Raw genomic sequence first — 15,202 nt, 5'->3', positions numbered from 1 at the left:
AGCCTTCACAACAACACCACTCTGCCTCATGGGAGGCCCCTGATATGACAATCTCGAAAGACTGGTCTTCGGCAATACATTCAAAGATGACCCAGTGTCCACCAGCACGTTGGACATGGCTTCAGTCTTGCAATTCATGGAAATATGTAAAGCCATGTTGTGGTCTCTTCCCTCCTCAGGGAGATCAGCGTCACAGAAACTCAAAGTGTTGTAAGCAGTGATGTTTGCAACGATATTGTCAAACTGCTCGATCGTGACATCATGATCAACATAAGCCACGTCCAATACTTTCTGCAGAGCCTCCCTATGGGGTTCTGAATTCAGAAGCAAAGATAGCACAGAGATCTTGGACGGCGTTTGTAGAAGCTGGTCTACAACGTTGTACTCACTCTTCTTGATGAGCCTCAGCATCTCATCACATTCTTCATTCACAATGCCACTCGGGCCAACAGAAGAAGCAAGAGTCTTTTGTACAAAGGAGGGTTTGGCAACAGGTGCCGGATTCTGAACATTCACAGCAGTCCCAACCGGACGCTCAGCAGAATCGGAAGCAACGTGAGGCTTCGGGGGTGCGGAAAACACATGACCACTACGGGTCAACCCACTCACATCAGCAATATTGACAACGGAAGTTGATGGCAACGACACTTCCTTCCCATCTTCCACAGCAACGGGATTATATCTGAAGGGAATAGCTTTATCCGAAGAATAAGGCACAGGGCCTGCAGGCTTGATTATCAGAGAAGGAGAGACCTTCGGCTTGCTACCATCATAACGGATGACAACAGGCTCGGGCAGCTTGAACACAGGAGAAATAACATTTACTTCTGGTTCATCTTCGTCAACATTTCGATTCTGAAGTATCTCTATGGTACCTTCATCCAACAGTTCTTGAAGCTCTCTTCGCACTTGGCGACAACCCAGTCTGTTAACGGAGCAAATGCGTCATTTGTCATGGTCATGCTCCATATAGCTGTACTCACACAGCAAACGATGCAACTCGACCAATGACTGTCGAATATGACTCACATATTTGACTTTGTACTTGCCATGGCACCCCTGGACCATGTTCACTGATTTCCCATGCTCGGGTGTCGCAACCTGAAAAATACAGTGCGCGAAAAAACAACCGGCGAAAGAAAAAGACAGAAGAGTCGCCACCGTGCGTTATTCATCCCAAAGGAGGGAAAGGAAACACTCGAAGTAAACCTGAAAAAGGAAAGGACAAGACGGGGTCTCGCAACCAAATCTTGGGTTCGGGAGTCGGTTATGCGAAGGGAAGGTATTAGCACCCCTACGCATCCATAGTACTTTACGGGATCCACTTTTGTGGTTTTTGTCTAAAGGGTGTGGGTTTACCTAATGTGTTTATTTACTAAAAAGGTTAAGAGAAATGACTCGCGCGGATGTCGCATCCACTGCATACGTATCTCATATGAATATGAGAATCAGAGTCTTCGTAGCTCGGCTGACCTATGGGTTGGGGGATGTGTGCTCGCTAAGACATCGCGTCTTATGCCTACGTATCTCATCTGGAATGAGAATCAGAGCAAGCCGTAGTTCGGCTAACTACGGGGTTGTGGATTGGGTTTTGGACGAACGACGTCACTACGCAATCTACCGGATGCTCGACCTTTGGAGACTTACTCACCTGTAGTAGAAGGAGTAAACGTGTTGCTTTGGGTTTTAGGGTTTGGGATGCTCGAGGGCAAACAGGCAGTCCTTGACGAAGGAACCGCGCTACATGTGGGGATATGAATACAAAACACAAAACATGTATCTCAAAGTAAAATGCCACCAAGGGGCTCAAACATTGCCTCCTATCGAGGTCTTCCAGCTAAGAAAGCGATAAAGTACGAGAAAAGGAAAAAATTACCACACGGATAAAGATCCGAAGTTACAGCAATTAAAGGATTAGCAACCCTGAGATCTCTCCAGCTAGACCATCAAAGAAAATCAGTCAATACGATTAATCAGGATAAACCTCCGGATGGTATCCCTGCAAGAGTATGTGAGCCCTCACGAAAACTCAACAGAAAGGTTAGACAAACAGGACAAAAAGATAGGGTAATCAAGGGTTGCCCCCAAATCAAAATGTAACCACATGAATCATGCCATTAAAATTCACAAAAAGGACATGCATCAAAAGGTATCAAATTCACCCATAATACCTCATACATTTAGAGCATTCAAATTAAAGGCATAAAGATGATGGATATATGGCAAACCTGATGAGAGAGATTGATTAAGATTGAATGGTACGGCCGGATCTGCAAAGTAATACTAGGGTTTGTGTGAGGCGGAGTGAACTTCTCAGGGCTGCCTGAAGGTCGCTGCAGAGTAGTTCCTAGGTTTCCTTCTCTCAAAATCTTTCTCTAGTGAATCTCCCAGTGTAACTCCCAGTGTGTTTTCCTCTACTGAAACTTCAGTATTTATAGACTGATTTTCGTGGGTAGTGGGCTCAAATGAGGGAGACCCAAGTCCAAAAAAAATTTGTTATATTTTATTTATTTATTTATTTTTAACTTTTTATTTTTATTTATTTTTTTCGTTTTTTTTTTCATTTTTTTTTCGTTTTTTTTTTCATTTTTTTTTCGTTTTTTTTTTTTCGTTTTTTTTTTTTCGTTTTTTTTTTCGGAAAAATGAAGGGTAAATTTTGGGGTATTACATCGGGCAATGGGTTCTTTGTAACATTGGGGCCTGAGTCCTCGAAGCTCAGAATACCGCACCGCATAAGATCTTGAACCTTAGTTTTCAAAGGAAAGCAATTCTCAATATTGTGTCCCGGAGCACCGGAATGATACACACAATGCTGGTCTGGCTTGTACCACCACTGCGGGTTAGCAGGCACAGCCGGAGGATCCCTGGGAGTAACCAGCTTCCTCTCCAACAAGGAGGGATATAATTCAGCATATGACATAGGAATGGGATCGAAACTGATCTTTTTCCTATCATAATTCAGATTGGCCTGATTACTGGTGCTGCCACGAGGCTGGTAAGCCTGTTGCTGTGGACGATGTTGTTGTTGATACTGAGGTTGTTGATGCTGATGATTGGGTTGCTGATACTGCTGAGAATTATCTCTGAAAACAGGTGCTATATGAGCCACCTGGTGCTGATTACTGGCGTGACGCGCCGTCTTCCTCTTGACAGAGGGTCTTCTAGGTTTAGCATGGGATTGCACAGCATGTGCCTCCCCATCTTTCTTCTTAAACGCCCCATATCATTTAGAAGAGCTCTCATCTTTAGACAACCGTCCTTCACGGACACCTTCCTCCAAACGCATCCCCATGTTCACCATCTCGATGAAATCAGAGGGAGCACTCGCAACCATCCGCTCATAATAAAACGAACTAAGAGTCTTCAGAAAGATCTTAGTCATCTCCTTCTCTTCCAGCGGAGGAGTAATCTGAGCCGCCAGCTCTCGCCACCTTTGGGCGTACTCCTTGAATGTCTCTTTATCCTTCTGAGACATGGCCCTGAGCTGATCACGGTCAGGAGCCATATCAATATTGTACTTGTATTGCTTGACGAAGGCTTCGTCAAGATCGTTGAAGGATCGGATGTTTGCACTATCAAGGCTCATATACCAACGAAGAGCTGCACCAGACAAACTATCCTGAAAATAATGAATCAGAAGTTGATCATTATCGGTCTGAGTAGACATTTTCCTGGCGTACATAACCAGGTGAGCAAGAGGGCAGGTGTTCCCCTTATACTTCTCAAAGTCAGGGACTTTGAATTTGACGGGTATCTTAACACCGGGAACCAAGCACAGTTCAGCTGCAGATTTGCAGAACAGATCTTTCCCTCGGAGGGTCTTCAATTCCTTTCGCAGCTCAAGGAATTGGTCGTTCATAGCATCCATCTTTTCATTAACATCTGGGCCCTCAGACGGCTCAGAATGATAGATGGTGTCGTCTACCCTGGGAATAGTATGCACGACAGGAGGAGGCATCGCAAGGACCGGGCTAGATGCTGGCATAGAAGCAAAAGTAGGAGCTGGAAGATCAGGCATAAAACCTGGAGGCATACCCCACGGAAACCTGGTTGGCATGGCATGCGGCATGAAATGGGCATTGGCTGCGGGCACAGTTGAAGACACCACTTCTGATATAACAATCCTCTAGGGAGGAGTTGCAGGCGGCGGAGAAGGTTGATTCTGAGTAGCCAAGAATTGCTCCATCAGAGCACTCAAACGAGCAACTTCTTCCTTCAGCTCTCGGTTCTCTTGTTCTAACTGATCCATCACTCTTGCAGAATTGGCTCGGGTGTAGTACCGGTGAGTCAGCTTGTTTTCAAAATAAATGAAGAGCACAGCGTTAGGCCACAGACAAGAAGACCAGAACAACCTGCTTATGCAAAATGATGCATGTAATGCTCGTGCATATGCTTTGTTTTTTATTTCAAGGAACTTTTAGGGCATTATTTGCAATTTTGAATATTTAAAGCATTTAATAGCATATGGAAAATATCTCATCAAATATATTCAAGACAAAGAAGTACAGCATTTTTAATTATTACAAGAGAAAAGGAAAATAAACATCCTATGGATCCCTAGAAGCTCGGGATGCTGGAAGACGAGAGGCACACAACTTCTTGATCTCTCTCTCATATGCTGCTTCCATATCCGCTTTCTCCTTAGCAAGGCGATCATACTTCCTCTTCCAGAATTTGGAAGACTGAGGAAGTAGAGAAGTCCAGGTATCGTTCGGATCATCAATCACCTGATGCTCAAGAAACTCAATCAGAGCGTCCTTCTCCTTAAGCTGATGAAGCAACTCTTCTCTTTCACGGATCAAAGCACGTGAAAGGTCTTCTTCTCTCAACTCCTCTATGCCTTGGATAGGGAGGGTTGAAGGCCCAGCCACATCCAAAGGTGTAGGTCTTGGATAATCATATGGCATAAGATACTCAATAGCTCTCTGTCTGACCCAAGAAGTATATGGCTCCAAAGCAATGCAGTTCTTCGGACCCAACTCATTTCTACCCTTCTTATGAATATTGCGCCAAGCGCGGACCATCCTGGCTTTCAGGCCTTGGGGATCTTTACCCTCCTGAAAGAACACACCTTCTAACAAAATGTTATGGGGTTTATCCTTTAGGGGGAACCCAAGCTGACGACGTGCTAAGATAGGATTGTAGTTGATCCCCCCACATGTACCAAGAAGAGGCACATTAGGGAATTCATCACAATAATCAATAATCTGAACCGTATCATACACACGACCATACCAAGAGATATCATCATTAGTGAGAGACATAAGTCTCGTAGACCACCGTAGACATCCCTTATTCTCCTTGAAAGCAACCGTCTGTGGTAAGTGAGAAATAAACCACTTATACAACAGAGGCAAACAGCACACAATAGCTCCTCCACCCTTTGCATTCCTCAGATGCAAAGAGAAATAGGTATCACCCAACAGAGTAGGAATGGGATTAAGAACAGAGAAGATCCTAATGGCGTTCACATCCACAAATTTGTCGATGTTGGGGAACAATACCAAACCATAGATGAGCAGCACAAATAAAGCCTCAAAGGCATCCTCACTCATGGCCTTCCCATAAACGGTAGCTTGAGCAATGAGGAACTCAGAAGGAAGACCCTGAATTCCACCTTTGGTCGTCATATGCGCTTTAATCAAAGATTCATCTATGTGCAACAAGTTTGCGATCTCTCGAGCAGTCGGAATACTCTCTAGGCCACTGAACGACACCTGATCCAGAATAGGAATACCCACAAGATCAGCATACTCCTCCAAGGTAGGCAACAGCTGGAAGTCTGGGAAAGAGAAGCAATGATACAGAGGATCATAAAACTGCGCCAGAGTACTCATCAGTCCCTCATCAACCTGAGTAGTCAACAGAGGCAGAAGCTTCCCATAACGAGCTTTGAAACCCAAGGGATCTAATACATAAGATGTCAGATTCCTTAACTCTTTCACATCGGGCTGTCGAAAGTTGTACTTCTTTGTATGCCTTTTTGGTCTTTCCATGTCTGGATATTTTGCAAATAAACCCTTTAAGTTCCTTGAAAATTTTCTCATTTTTTCTGATGACATGAATGCAGATGAATGCATGAATGCAGCAATCACACTCAAGGATCAAGCAAGTCACACCAGACAAAGGTCATGGGAAAGCTCATAGTATCCTTAATATCAATCATCCATTTTGGTGGATTATGGTTTTCACCTTATCGACACCCAAGTTCCATTGATATTAACGGTACATGAACCGGCTCAATCATCCTTAATATCAATCATCCGTTTTGGTGGATTAGGATTTACACCTTATCGACACCCAGGTTCCATTGATATTAAGGTTGTCTGAACGACTCAACCATGAATCACGGGTTTGCTGAGAGTCACGAGCATGGAGTCTCGGTTAAGAACCACCCAAAGGGAGTGTACTAGGGTTTATACCTGCCGAACATGTTCTATCAGAGGTTCCCATAGTCATCATCCCATCTTTTGAATATTATCGGAGGAACGAATACTCATATTCCAAGAATATTCTCAAGAGAGACTCTTATGAGTGTAGTATCGCGTAACAATCGCATCCGATCTTACATCTGAACGACCTCCGCACTACGTCCTAAAAATAGGCCAAGATGGGCTTGGTAAACTAAGGTCCTTGGCTTCTAAGGCACATGATTGAAAGAATAATGCCTAACCACAAATAACTTGTGTGACATTATTAATCCAACATGACCTCCACCAAGTGAATGGGCTCGCAAGTCAACTTGCTAAGGAATACTCCACACAAGTCGACAAGACTATGCCATTCTCCTATCCTAAGATGCACTCAAGTTCGGGTATAGAACTCATCTCACAGAGATCACCAAGCAAACAGCAATTGTATATCAAGCAATTCAAACATTACAATCAATACAGTTATCCCAAATTGTACAAAAATATGTCATATAACAAATAAACAATATCACATAACAAGGGTGAAAAGTAGGCAAAACCACCAAGGAGATTTAATCCCCAACAGAGTCGCCACTTTTCTGTAGCGGTGTATTCGTCACTTTATGATTTATTGACTAAATCAAAAGCAAAGCATACAAAGAAATCGAGTCGCCACCGCACTTTTATTTATCCTAAGGAATGGCTAAAAAGCGAACAAAAGCCTAAGAAGTTTTACACATAGAAAACCAATGAAAAGATCAGAGAATCTGGGTAAGGGGTTAATTACGCAATGGGAAGGTGTTAGGCACCCAAAACGTCCTAGGTACTCCTAGGGAGCCCTTTTCACACTTGTTGTACGAAAGGTTATTTGTTATGAAAAAATTATTGTGCAAACATGATTGGGAAGATGAGAAAAGAATATACAAGTTATTATTTTTGTGTTTGAACGGATGAACCCGTTGCCTACGTACCTCTCCATGGAAGGTAAGGATCAAAACGCCGTAGTTCGGCTAAAATATTTCCAAAAAGCAGATGAATTGATTTTAAGACAAGAGCCCTAAGGCTTTTCATTATCAACGGGAGAAAACTCGACCAAGACCAACAATCCACCATGCGAGGATAGCTTCAACATACTAGTGAGGGGTTAACCCTATAATAAGTATGGAAGACTTACAATCAACTCACTAAGGATGTGGTGAGATTTATATCAACCACCATGATAATTGAAACCTATGGCTAATGTATGAAAACATATCAAGAATGGACTAAGCCACAAAATAATTGAATGAGTGTGATTAACTGGTTATGAGTATTTACAAAATATGGTCAAAGTATGATTAAGATTCAATTCAAAAAGAAGTATTATAAGAATGGAATTTGAAAATCAAGGGCTTAAGGCCCAGGTTTCTAATTTTAAAAATAGATGAAAAGTTTGCACAATAATTTTCAGGTTTTTGAGATAGCATGCCAATGGAGGATTAAAAGAAACAAAAAGGATGGGTTATGGGAGTGTAACACTTCTTAAATGTTCACCTCTTGAGATCATATGTAGATGATCCAAGTGATTCCTTAGGAATAGGCAATGATCAAATAACAGATAAACAAAGCAAAAGGATACTGGATGCCAATCAATGGACTTATTCCAATCTCACAAAACAAGCTGGATACCAGATACCAATAAATGGATTTACACTAGTCTCACAACACAAAGATAACAAATGCAACAATGGATACCAGATGCCAATCTATGGGCTTACACTAGTCTCACAAAAGCAAACCAAACATGGATATCAGATGCCAATCAATTGGACTTATACCAATCTCCAAGGAATGATCATGGGAAATAACTGCCAATAAATGGACTTACAATTGACTCCTCACACAAGCAAACAAATACAAAAAGAAAGAGGAAACAAGTTGCCAATAAATGGTCTTACACTTAACTCCTACCAAATCACAGGAAACAATTGCCAATAAATGGACTTATGATTGACTCCTCAATGGTCATAGGAAACAACTCCCAATAAATGGACTTACAATTGACTCCTCAATGGTCATAGGAAACAACTGCCAATAAATGGACTTACAATTGACTCCTCAATTACAAGACAAAGATGTCACAACACAATGAACAATGATCATGCAGTGATATACAATTAATGATGATAAATGCACAAAGGCACACATAAGCAAAGATGCACAGATGAAGCAAGTAGGCAGACAAACAATTCAGTTAGCACACACTATATACAATCAATTGGGCTCAAGCAAGGTTAGGCATTAAAGCCAACTGGAATAGGGTAATGTGAGCTCTTAACCCTAACATTGAGAGTTAAGGTGAAGCAGATGAAATGGAGATGAGGGGTGTGCCTCATAGCTCTTATCCCTGGCCTGGGAGAGCTTTAAACAATAGAATGTGTGGGACTTCAGAAAGTTGGAACTCTTCTCCACAAGTGATAGACTCTATAAGATCTTGGGTTAATATTCACAATGCATCAACATATTGTGTGAGCAAAGGAATGACACACTGAATAGCAGGAGATGGATTACACATCTCTTTTATCTTCCAATTGCCTCATAAGAGGACTTTTCCTGCTTAGCATAAAGTTAAACACACAAGAACATGGCCTCTTAAGGAGGGCTTCAGACAGGTGCCTACCAAATAACAGTAGGTCTTCCAGACTACATGGAGAAGAGGGATTATACCTAATTGGTTAAGCAACCAAGCAAAAGCAAGTTCAAAATGAACTTAAGAAACTTATGTACCTGTGGAAACATCACACAAATCAGTACAAAGTTCAGACAATCAGACAAACAGTCAATAAGCAACAAACAATCCCAATGTACAAGAGGTGTAAGCCAAAGTCAAACTCAAATGAGTCAACATCAACCTACAAAACACACAAAGATTAGTAATCAAAGGCAAACATCAATGCTCAAGTGATGAAGCATCATTAACCGTGGAACTTGGATGTTCAACCTGAAATCAAAGCTCAAAGATAAGCAACAAACCACTAGGTCAAAGCCTAGGGTCAAAGATGGAGAAACAATTTGAAACAGAAGCTGAAATTTAACATAAATCAACTTCAAACACATCTTGAAACAATCCAAAAGGTCTCACATCAATATCATATACCAAAAGCATTTCATGATCAATTGAAGTTTAAGACTATTTAAAAGCTCAAATGTGATCAACCAGAATGAAAAATCTCAATTAAATCAGAAATGATTCAAATAATTCCAAGAAAATTCATGCTCATTCACAACATCCGTAATATGCATCATACAAAAAATCAGGACAATTAGAGATCATTTGGCATGGAAAACACATCACATAAGTTGAACAAGCAAAGGTGTGACACAAATTGTCACACCAACTTAACATGATCATAAAACAGAAATGACAAATGGTAAAAATACCAAATCAACACCAAAATGTCAAGCAACATGTCTAGTTTCATCATGCAAATTTTCAGATTCATAGGATAAAAACCCAGCATTTCACAAATGATATAGCAAGGCAAGGTACAAAATGCATACATATTCACATACTCTAGCACAAAATGAAATCCAGCCAAGCACAATTTATGGAAAAATGATCAAAAAATAATAGACAAAAAATGCAACATAATGCAAAAAACCACATAATTTTTGGATGATTTTTCAATTAGATATGATTTTTGTAAGATGATGAAAAATAAAAAAATGCATGAAGCAAGTAATAGAAATAATGGAGGGAAATGAGAGAAATAGCATGGTATTTGAATTATCACATTGGCTGGGAATCGAACCGGGACACAATTCAAATAATTGGCGCGCCAGGGATTGAAACGCTGCGTTTCATTAATCCCAGTGGCAGTCAAACGCTGATTGTGCTTGGTCAAACGCGTGTGGACGAATGGATACGCTAGCATGGCAACTACGTGGACCAGTACATGTTGAGATACAGACAAACACATGCAATGCACAGGAAAGCATTTTCTAATGGATCAAACCGTGGCCAAAGCAAAGATCATCTTCTTCCTCGTGTCAATCATGAACAGTGATATGCAGCAAGAACATTTTTACCAGAAATCCAAATTGAACATATCATCATGTAGATCTTTCATCATAGGTCATGAGTCAACTAACAACTAAGCATAAATCATCATGTGCACATGGAATCGAGCAAATCAAGTTTCACACATGGATCTTTAATCTAACATATCTAACTCAATTATGCATGAAAACTTGTGGTTCAAAGCTCAAATTTACCAGCAAATCAAGATCTATAACATCATCATAATAATTTTGAGAAATGAGAGATTCGATTCAATGACCTCTTGAAGAGCAGATCTGGATTTGTGTTGATTCAAGCCTTGCAATGCTCCAAACTTCTTATATAATGTTTGTGAAGTTGATTGGATGAGAGCTTGAGGTTCAATTGTGCACGAATCCTCCAGAATTTCAAATCACCATTGATAAGTTCAAGCTTCAAGATGCTTCAAACAGGCACGAATTGCTATGGATCTATGTTCAATCTTGCTCAATGATGCTTCAGAATCATGAATTGATCAAGAAAAGTGGATTGTGTTTGAAGAATTTGAAAGAAAAAAGTGAGAGAAAAATTGAGTGTTTGAGATCTAGATCTGAAATTGTGATTGTTGTTCTGCTGAAACAGTTAGGGTTTTGGTATATATACCTCCTACTAATCACTCTTTAATCATGCTTTGGCTAATGCTAATGGTAATTAACAAGAATGAGGTGTAATTGCAAAATTGGGATTTTCACCCTATGCATGAAATGCATGGTGAATAGTGCACAAATTTTGATTCATTTTCACTTAAAAATCTGTTTTGGAGCTAAAGGCAATGGTGGAATGTTCAAATAATGCACCAATTTTAAACTTCATATTTTCCCTCCAAAAATCAAGTGAAATGGCAAATGTTCATATGATGATAATGCATGTCATGTAATGCAAGATTTGGAAACTAGAGGTCAAGAGAATAATATACAAAAAAGAGCCATCCAATTTGGAGTTTTAGTTGAGAAGTTATGCACATTTGAATCCCCATGCATTCTTGGCCATGTTTTGATCATATCTCCTTAACCACACATGAGAAATTGATGATCTTGGACGTTTTGGAAATGGGAGAGAAAGATCTACAACTTTTATGTTCAACAAAATTTCATTTTAAGCTTTCTTGATGATGTAATTTGAAGTTGAAGTTAGGTTAAAACCTTTCCATTTTTGGCAAGTTTGAATTATAGGTCACTTTCTATTTTTGGAAAGTTTTGACCTGACTTTAAATTCTTCAATGTTGATGTTTGAAATGTCAAATGAGACTTGTTTGAACATGAATGAAGTATTTCTAATCACTTCCCACCTCCAAATCCACAGTTGACTTGGCAGTTGACTTTCTAGGCCTTCAAATGACCTAAGGATGTTCTGATGAAATTCAAGCCTCTACCACTTGGGATTTTGATTCAAAATGATGACATAGCTCATATGAACTCTTGTGAATGATCATGGGGTCCAAATTCTCAAGAATGGCCACCATCTATTGCTCAATCAATGCCTTTGATTGCTTTGACCTGTGATTGCTTCATCTGCAAGACAAAGGTTAGATGACATATTTTTGTACTTTTGGTTAGTGATAAAAAGAAAAGCAATGATATACAAATGCAAAATATGCTTGGTGATCAAGAAATCACTCTCAAAAGATAGCCCACCCACAGGGAAGGAAGCAAGGTGCACAATGATCCTTGAGGCAATGATATGATATGATATGATGCCATGAGGGATCTTAGGGACAAAATTGGGGTCTTACAGAAAGAACCAGCAGATGTCATTAATTTAGGTTCTGAAACTGATTAAAAAGAAGTAAAGATTGGGGATCTCTTGCCGAGCATGTACACTCTGAGTTGGTTAAGTTACTGCATGAATATGTAGATGTTTTCGCTTATCGTATCAAGATATTCCAGGATTAGACACTAACATTGTTGAATATCACTTACCACTCAAGCTTTAATGTCCTCTATTCAAGCAAAAGCTCAGAAGAACCAAAACTGACATGGCACTCAAGATCAGAGAAGAGGTTAAGAAGCAGTTTGATAATGGCTTTTTAGCTATTTCGGAATATCCATAATGGGTTACTGATATCGTTCCAGTTCTGAATAAGGACAGAAAAGTCAAAATGTGTGTATATTACCGAGACCTCAATAAAGCGAGTCCAAAGGATGATTTCCTTTTGCCTCATATTGATGTTTTGGTTAATAATACATCTCAGTTTTCTGTATTTTCCTTCATGGATGGTTTCTCAGAGTATAATCAGATAAAGATGTCGCCAGATGATATGGAGAAGACAACTTTCATCACACCTTGGGGAGCTTACTGCTACAAAGTAATGTCGTTCGTATTGAAGAATGTAGGGGAAACATATCAACATGCCATGGTAACCTTTACACGACATGATCCATGAAGAGATTGAGGTTTATGTGGACGACATGATTTCCAAATCCATAATTGAAGATGATCACTTGGAACACCTGAGGAAGTTGTTTGACAGGCTCTGGAAGTTCAAGTTGCGTTTGAATTCATCAAAGTGAACTTTTGGATTCCGATCTGGTAAGCTATTGGGTTTCATATCTAGTCAGAAATGCATTGAGGTTGATTCCGATAAAGTTCGAGCCATCCAAGATATGCCACCTCCCCGAACAGAAAAAGAAGTTTGAGGTTTTCGTGGTCGACTCAACTATGTTTCCATATTCATATCATATTTAACAGCTAGTTGTGAACCAATATTCAAATTATTGAGGAAGAATCAATTGATTACATGGAATAATGATTGTCAAGTGGCATTTGAAAAAAAAAGTACTTGCAAGAACCACCAATCCTCATACCGCTGATTTCTGGTAGGCCTCTTATTATATACCTCACGGTACTCGATGAATTTATGGGTTGTCTTTTGGGTCAGCATGATGACACATGCAAGAAAGAACACACAATATACTATCTTAGCAAGAAATTCACTGAATGTGAGACCAGACACTCACTTTTAGAAAATACTTGTTGTGCTTTGGCTTGGGCTGCTTGACGCCTGAGACAATTCATGGTTTGTTATACCACTTTATTGATATCCAAAATGGATCTGATAAAGTATATATTTGAAAATCCTATAGTCAACGGTAGAATTACTCGGTGGAAAATGTTGTTAACCGAATATGATATCCAATATGTGACTCATAAGCAATAAATGAGAGTATTTTGTCTGACTACCTTGCTTATTTACCTGTGGAGGGTTATCAACCCTTGAGGTTTGACTTTCCAGATGAAGGCATCATGTTTATCATAGATTTTGCTATTCAAGTCCCCGAGGAAGGCCCTGAACCAGGATCTTGATGGACGCTCATGTTCTACGGTGCTTCCGATGCTCGTGGTCATGGAATAGGTGCATTTATTACTTCTCCAACTGGCTTCCACCTTCCGTTTACCGCTAGATTATGCTTGACTGCACCAACAATATGGCAGAATATAAGGCATGTATTTATGGTATGGAGGCGACCATTGACTTAAGGATCAAAATTCTTGAGGTATTTGGAGATTTAGCTCTGGTAATCAGTCATGTATAAGGTGATTAGGAAACTCGAGATATCAAGTTAATTCCTTATAAACAGCACATCAGAAGACGAATACCCTACTTTGATGGAATCTCTTTTCATCATATTCCTAGGGAAGAGAAACAACTAGCAGGCGCTCTATATACGTTGGCATCTATGTTTAAATTCAACTAGAAGAATGAAGCACCAACTATCCATATTGACCACTTGTTTAACCCAACACATAGTCTAGCAATCGAGGCAGATCCAGATGATAAGCCTTGGTTCTATTACATAAGACATTTCTGGAGAAACAACAATATCCCAAGGGTATATCTATTACTGATAAGAATGCTTTGAGAAGACTTTCTTCCAAGTTCTTCTTAAAGGATGATGTGTTATACAAGAGGAATTATGATTTTGTGCTGCTCAAATGTGTGGATAGGCACGAAGCAAGCACGATCATAAAGTCCACACATGAAGGCTATGAGGGTGTACATGTGAAAGGTCCTGCTATGGACAAGAAGATCCTTCGGGATAGGTATTACTAGACAACGATGGAGGTTAACTGTTACAACTTTGTTAAAAGATACCACAAGTGTCAATTATATGGTGACAAGATCTTTGTGCCACCAACTCCATTGAATGTTCTAACGTCTCCATGGCTCTTCTCCATGTTGGGTATTGATATGATTGAGATAATAGAACCAAAAGCTTCCAACGGTCATCGATTCATCCTAGTTGATATTGATTACTTCACGAATTGGATCGAAGCTGCTTCATATGCCAATGTCACTCGACAAGTGTTTACTCGGTTTATTAAGAAAGAGATCATCTACCATGACAGAATTCCTAGCAAGATCATCACTGACAATGCCAGTAATCTCAACAACAAGATGATGAATGAGTTATGCGAAGAATTTAAGATCGATCACCATAACTCTTCACCATACCAGCCCAAGATGAACGGTGTCATAGAAGCACCTTATAAAAACATCAAAAGAATCATCTAGAAAATGTTCAAAATATATAAGGATTTGCATGAGATGCTACCTCTTACTCTGCACGGTTACAGGACATCGGTTCGTACATCCATCTTTTGGCATGGCATGATCATTAGTGCGAAACAAAATTTTTTTAGTTCAAAGTCTTGTGGTAGCTCAATTTACAAGGTTATTCATTTATTTTGAGCCATTACAGTCCATTTTTAGATT

The sequence above is a fragment of the Lathyrus oleraceus genome, chromosome 1 (genome assembly GCF_024323335.1).
Source record: "Lathyrus oleraceus cultivar Zhongwan6 chromosome 1, CAAS_Psat_ZW6_1.0, whole genome shotgun sequence".
In the NCBI taxonomy this organism is placed as follows: Eukaryota; Viridiplantae; Streptophyta; class Magnoliopsida; order Fabales; family Fabaceae; genus Lathyrus; species Lathyrus oleraceus.
Note: the sequence above shows the minus strand (reverse complement) of the source record.